The 7,443-nt window shown below is 38.1% G+C and overlaps 1 long non-coding RNA gene across 1 annotated transcript in view; it reads left to right on the top strand.

Annotated features, from left to right (window-relative positions):
• The first annotated feature begins 5,507 nt into the window (after nucleotides 1-5,507).
• LOC131365154 (uncharacterized) overlaps nucleotides 5,508-7,443 on the top strand; it is an 11,653-nt gene continuing 9,717 nt past the window's right edge. The window contains exon 1 of the long non-coding RNA XR_009206563.1: nucleotides 5,508-5,693. This is a non-coding gene — a long non-coding RNA (uncharacterized LOC131365154). The remainder of the gene's footprint in view (nucleotides 5,694-7,443) is intronic.

Below are 7,443 nucleotides of genomic sequence, written 5' to 3'. Positions count from 1 at the left end.
TAAACTAAATTTAAAGCAGATGCTATATATGAATTGTGTATTCTGTATGTAGTAGTGTAGACAAATGAATGTGGTTTATTGCATCTCATAAAGTTTTCCATGAATCATCATTCCATGAGCTATTTTATAGCGGTGCAATTAAGATATGTTTAGTTCATTATGGGGTTCTGTAAATGGGGTGAGTGCATGTAATAAACAATAAATCAAGACACACAGACACACAAAACAAGCATTTAGCTTTTTAATTATCCTCTATAAGATGAGATTTGTGATCATTCAGCTACAAGAGCATTAGTGAGATCAGACACTGATGTTGTAAGAGTGAGGAGGTCTGGGGTTCAGTCTGTGTTCCAGTTCATCCCAAAAGTGTTCAGTGGGGTTGAGTCAGAGTCAGGGCTCTGTGCAGGACACTCCAGTTCTTCCACTCCAACCTTAACCTCCACATCATGTCTTCATGGAGCTGTGCTTTGTGCACAGGGACAATGTCATGCTGGAACAGGGTTCGAGTCTCTTAGTTCCAGTGAAGGAAATTTACAAAGCTACAGCATACAGAGACATACTATACAATTGTGTGATTAGTGTGAAGGTCAGATGATGTTGTAGAAAGCATTCTCTCTTTTTCCCTCCATTTATTAAATAATCTCATTTTTGGTCTATTAATTTATTATCACTATGTAGAGCACATGCCTTATAAATCCCTATATATGATTTGTTACTATAGAAACAATAACAAATTAGATCAAACAAATCACAGTGATTTAAAAACACTTTTCAGCTTCTTAACAGCTTCTGTTATGGAAAATGGAAAAGTAATCATTGTCTTCTGACATCTCAGATTTGAGAATTCAAGACATCATTTAAGTGGGATGAAACACCAGACCTAAAGTATCACCTAAAGTGGAAAGTATCACAGCTTTTATATCAACCTAATGTGAGGAAGCGTCATGCAAGCTTTTCTTCTCGCTATTTGACATTGATGATAAACTAATTTTGATCTGAGGATGTTTGGAGAAATGTTTTTTTTTCCAGTTTCTCTGGAATAGCTTTTTAGAATTGCATTTTTCACACCTTCTTCACCTGCTCATTAATTTCTTTCTAGAGAACACCTTTTGGGAGTTCCTCTGAGATAAACATATGATCATATTTAGTTGAAGATACATATTAAGAAAGAACCCACATTAGTTCTAAGCACAGAGACCTTCATGTATAATTTTGACACAAGAGAGAGGTGTAGACCTACATCATCGCTCTGTCTGATATTTACTATTTGGAAACTTGTACTTAGTAACTAAGGAGCTGCCCAGACAATGGCACATATTTGGGACACTTTGGACCTGTGTGTGTGTGTGTGTTCCCATTATACCTTTCTGTTACAGTATATTTCTTATAAGTCCTTATATCCTATTGTTTTATTATTATTATTATTATTATTATTATTATTAGTAGTAGTAGTAGTAGTAGTAGTAGTAGTAGTGTTTCTGATGATTTGTTTTCACAGCCTCTGCAGGGATAACCTTCATCTGGATACCTTCACAGATTAGCATTAGAGCATCTTCATATTCACACAGCAGACATGTCTTTAGGGGCTATTTGTCTGAGCCTTGGGCTTTACTGTTAATTCTGTCTGTGCTTGTAATACCAGTATTCTCATCTGTGTCTGTTTTTTTTTTTTTTTTGTGTGTGTGTGTGTGTGTGTGTGTATGAGGGCCAATGCCCAGGATGAGGTGGAAGCAGCCTAGAAAGCTCCAGCAGAGGGGCAATGAGGTGATTTCCTGCCCAGTCACACCTCATTCAGGTGGGCAAGGGCAGCAGCAGGGGAGAGGACACACACACACACACACACACAAATACTGCTCACAATCCCAACTAAAGCTGCCTTCAACTTACCTCTGAAGTGAGAAGTCAGATAATGTCAATTCGAGATAAAAAAAATCCTCCATGTTTGTTTTCCATGTTTGTCTTCAAACAACAAGCTAGTCAGCTGTTATAGACGTGACAATTGTCTGTGTTGATTGATCTAAAGCAAATACATAATAGACACACACAGTGTAACTCATTTAAAGGTAAGAAGTGCTGCTGTGTTTACTGATCATATTAAAAGCAGCCATGTTGTTTTGATGTCACTTGCTGAACTCAGGGTTGAGGGGACCATCCTTAGGTTACGAGAAAAAGTTGATTTGTATTTTCTTTGTTATTTTTTTTCCCTCTAGCCTTATGTCAGAAATGACCTTTAGCTGAATGCAGTATAACCATCATGCCATTCCAACATTCCATCATTTCACACACAGACATAAGCCATCATTTTTGTCCTTCAGCAGAATGAAATGCAGCAAAGAAAATTTTAATCAGATGGAAAAAATTCCAGCCTACTTAGGTGTACAGAGGTGAAGTTTAGGATTTGCTCAATCATCACAGATTTGTCAAACTTCCAAATGAAGCCCTGCATGCAGCTTCCTGCAAAATGATTTTGAAAATGCAAAATAACACCAATCAATGCTTTACACTGCAGCGCAAACACAAGTCATTAACACAAATCATTAAATATGTGTTATCAGGCTCTAAAGAGAGAAATACGAAGGAGTCTCAGTGTCCTCACGGGACGTCCAGTGAAACATTGCAAATAGTTAAGAAATAATTCACATTCATCTTAATGTTTCTGCAAATAAATTTTCTTTAAACAGTTCTCTAAAGAATGAATGCAACATGATTTCCTTTTCGATATTTAACTAAGACTAAGATGGACAGCTGCTTCAGTATACAAACAGAAGCTGGTATTTGTTCAGTTTGTTCACCTCGCTGCTGATACTCCAAAGGTGAATCTTAGCAAACAATGGTAATCTTTTTTTTTCTAGGCTCCAGGTTCATTGACTTACACATGTGTTCATGGCCACATCACAACATTAGAGACTAATCTTCATTTACATTTTCTATTAATGCATGTGATTTTTAGGAGAATTGTGCTACTGGTTTCCCCTGGAATGTCTGCTAGAGCTAAAGAAGAGATTTGTACAACAGAGTAATCCAAACAAAGCTAAAGCTTTATTTTTACCTCATTAGAATCGTTTTAATGGAGAACAAAAAAAACTAAAGGCGGAATCTATAAAATAGAATTCTGGCCTACATAAGCTACAGAAAGCTCATAATACTTTAGCAAGAAAGCAATTGAAAATAATGAGGGCACAGATACACTGTTTTGATGTTGTTGTATTTACAGTGCTTATGTACAGAATATTTCCCTTTTATAATACTTTAATAGTTGCACTTAATGAAGTGCACTTAAAGAAATTTGTTTACTTTTTCATCTCCACCCTTCCTGTATTCTTTCTCTTTGTGTATATGGGTGTGTGTTCCCAACATACAGCAATTAAAGCAATTATCCTAATTAAAAGCCACCATAACACTGACATCTGGGACTATTTCTCTAATCAGAAAAGGTTTGTGTGTGTGTGTGTGTGTTTACTGAAGTACTGAAGACAGTTGTCAGGATGCAGGTCCCTCATTTATCACCATCATCAAATCAAATTGTGTGTACAAACTTTTCAAACACAGGATTGGAAAACAAACACAGGAAGTGTAGCATTTTTCAAAATGAACGTTTATGAGTAAAAGCTCATTAAATCAAAGGGCTTGTCTGCTTCTACACCTTCTACACTGTTAAAAGAATTAGTGTTAGATACGAACAATTTTGTGGTTATGTTCAAATCCTGCACTACAGCTTGTCTCGTTTTGTTGGAGGAGGATATGCACCGTGCCATTCTCTTTCAACACCATGGGTGGTGTAATTAACATGTGTACACCATGCGGAAACCTCCCTTAAAATGACAGCAGCAAAACATTTTCAACAAAATACTGTCTCATCACCTGGAACTTGCTTCTAAACTCATGAAGAAGTGACTGGCCAAATGGGAACATGTTTGGAGATGATTGTCACCCTCATACTCATCAAGACAGGTGACCTTATAAATCCTGTAGAACTCATCCAGAATGCAGCTGTATGACTGGTTTTCAAGATTCCCAGGTTCTCCAACACTACCAAATTTCTCTGCACCCTTCCTGGCTTCCTGTAGCTTCCCACATGACCAACATCCGTCTACCTAAAGCGCTTATTACTCCTTCTGACCCTCTAGATCTGCTCAGTTCATAGTTTTTTCACACTATATTATTAGACTGATTAGCCCACTCGTAGCTCCTCATATATTGAACCAGAATGTATTTATTGATGAAAGGCTTTTGTCAATTTGGATAAAGCTGTCTGCCAAATGCCATAGATAGATACAACTTTATTGTCATTGCAAAGTACAGGTACATAGCAACAAAATGCTGTTTAGCGTCTACCAGAAGTGCAAATAGTAGAAATTGTGCAAAAGTGCCGATAAATATGTAAATATGTACATCAATAAATAAGGCTATGTTAGAGTGTGCATAGAGAGGTGTGTGCAAGTTGTATTTACAGCAGATAAAGTGTAAAGTATAATTATAAATTGTGCAAAAATGTGTGCATTATGTACATTGCATGTACAACAGTAACAGATAATATACAGTGAACATATAAACTAGGTGTATTCTATGAAGTGGACACTATGTACATTAATTATATTACACAGAGAAAATATTACATTATAACAGAATGTATAGGGTGGAGCAGAACTGCAAGGTGGTAAGTGTAGTAAGTCATGAGTGTCCTGTAGGTGTAGTGTAGAGTTCAGTAGATTTATGGTTGAAGGAAAAAAACTGGCCCTAAACCTGCTGGTTCTGGTGAGGATGGACCTGTATCTCCTCCTGGATGGAAGGAGGTTGAACAGTTTGTGACTCGGGTGGGAGCAGTCCTTGATTATTTTGTGTGCTCTGCGCAGACATCTACTGTGGTGAAAAGGTTCAATGGCAGGTAGTTGGGTGCCGATGATGCGTTGGGCAGTTTTCACAACCCTTTGCAGTGATTTCTTTCCACACACTGTGGAGCTCGTCAACATGCTCTCAATGATGTAGCGGTAACAGTTGGTCAGGATCTTGGAGGATAGATGAACTTTTTTAGTCTTCTTAGGAAGTGAAGACGCTGTTGCGACTTCTGAACCAGAGTCAAGGTGTTCAGATGCCAAGACAGATCCTCAGAGATGTGGACACCCAGGAACTTAAAGCTGGAGACACGCTCTACTTCAGACCCGTTGATGTAGATAGGGGCGTGTCTGCTGCTGTTAGATTTTCGGAAGTCCACGATGAGCTCTTTGGTTTTTGTGGAGTTGAGGGTATGGTTGTTCATGGAACACCATGCTGACAGGCTTTGGATCTCCTCCCCGTAGGCCGATTCATCGTTGTTGCTGAGTCGGCCAACAGCTGTGGTATTATCTGCATATTTGATGAAGATGTTGGAGTTATTCCGCGGAACACAGTCATGGGTGAACAGGGAGTAGAGCAGTGGGCTCAGCACACAGCCTTGTGGGATGCCGGTGTTCAGGATGAGGGTTGAGGATAAGTGATTACCCAACCTTACAGACTAAGGTCAATTTGTTAAGAAGTCCATAATCCAACTGCAAATGGATGTGCAGAAACCAGGTCACTGAGCTTAGCTATCAATGATTAATGTTAATATAAATGTAGAAGGTGCATGGCAGTGCTCAGGCAATGCAGGTCTTCTGAGGCTGTATACATCTCATAAGGATGAAACATGGTGGACTAGGGAGCACACACTATGACAGGTGAGTAACTGAGCTATATTGTGTGGTTCAAATAGTGTTGTACAGATTATACTGGAAACAAGAGGGAACATTCTGCAGATTGACATTTGAAGAAGGTTAGCTGGCTGGTTCACCAAACATAACCTTATCCAGAAAGCCAGGGTTCAGCCACATGTGCTGAACCCTGACTTTCTGGGGATGACTCTCTTCAGAGTCATCCCCAGAATCCAATTTATGCAAGGTAAACCAATAGCCTTCTAGGTCCCAGGCTAAGATGATTGCAAGAAGAAGGACTACCACAAACAACTTCAATGGGTGCATAGGAAAAAAAATGTGTTTATTATGAAATACCACTAATAATGATCTATAAGTGTCCACCTGTGAGAACATGAGTGAACTTCTGATCTTTTACGATCCATCATACCTGCTTTAGTCAAAAGGTGCAGGCTCTTTATTAATACCTAGAATAATGAAGCCACAGCAGGGAAAAAGCTTTTACATACAAAGTCCCACAATTATGAAACAGCCTTCTAATTAGTGTTCGGGACTCAGACACAGTCTTTAAGTCAGGCTGAAAACATATTTGTTTAGTCAAGCATTTGTTAATAGCGTTTCTATTAGGTTTCAGACCAGATCTAGAGTGCTCCCTGTTCTCTGTTCAAAATGTAATAACTAAATGCTAATTCTTTCAGCACAAAACCCTGTCAGTCTAAAACCCTGGTGGAAAGGTAGTATAGCATAAAAAACATTTTAATTAAATAACCTGCTAATTTAAATATTTCATGAAGAAATTGGTTTTTAATGAACATTTACAAAAGACTGCAAGTAAATGAAATTAATGAATTAATATTGAATACCTTTTTGACTAAGTGATATACTGACTTCAGCTTTTATACATATTATTTACAGTATGTAATTTCATGCTACTTGATACCTGAATATTATATAAGGGAAATATTCTTAATTTTTTACTTATATTTAAAAAAAAAACCCACAAAAATGTTTGTAATAATGCTAGCTGTTGGAAGCAGATTGAGAGCTGATCCAGTTTAGTGCCAGTCCTAGCCAAATGTTGTTCTTGCATGAGTTTACCTTGTGCTAAAGCCAGCTGCAGCTCAGGCAAACCTGGCAAACTCTACTGTCAGGCAGGTGGTGGTTCAGTCGAATGCAAATGCAGGGTCATTTAAAAATCAGGCAAAAACAAATGTCAAAAAAAAAGAAGTCAGACATCAGGCACAGGCCAGCAAACAGAGTACTAAAGCTCGCTCGAAGCGATACGTCACAAAAATCTGGGTTACTTAAAGGGTGTGTGTGATAGTGACCATGAGTGTGTAGTTGCATGAGGTACTCTGTTATGTTGATGGGAATTGGAGTGGGATTTGGATGTGTTGTGATGCAGAAGAGGATTCTGGGAAGTTTTTCTGTTTGTTGCTCGATATTTAATCAGCTGGGATTAAAGTAAATAAATAAATAAGTTCTGCTGGTTCTCAGACCACACACTTGCACACACAGAGTTTCAGACATTAATACACACCATGTTTGCATTTTGGTTTTTTTTTTAAGTGCGATGTTTCATCTATAGTGCACCTTTTGTTCCTCTGAAGTGTTTCAAGTGTCTCGAGTGTAGCAGCTCAGTCTCTGTTCAGTTTGCCAGTAAACCACAACAGGTTTAGTTTTTATTTGCTACGAAGCTCAGTAGAAGTGCTGAGCTTTCTGTTTCAACACTTCATATGGAAACTTTATTCAAAGCAAACAATGAATTATGTTTTCC

The sequence above is a fragment of the Hemibagrus wyckioides genome, linkage group LG14 (genome assembly GCF_019097595.1).
Source record: "Hemibagrus wyckioides isolate EC202008001 linkage group LG14, SWU_Hwy_1.0, whole genome shotgun sequence".
In the NCBI taxonomy this organism is placed as follows: domain Eukaryota; kingdom Metazoa; phylum Chordata; class Actinopteri; order Siluriformes; family Bagridae; genus Hemibagrus; species Hemibagrus wyckioides.
Note: the sequence above shows the minus strand (reverse complement) of the source record. Positions and strands in the feature narration are given on the sequence as shown.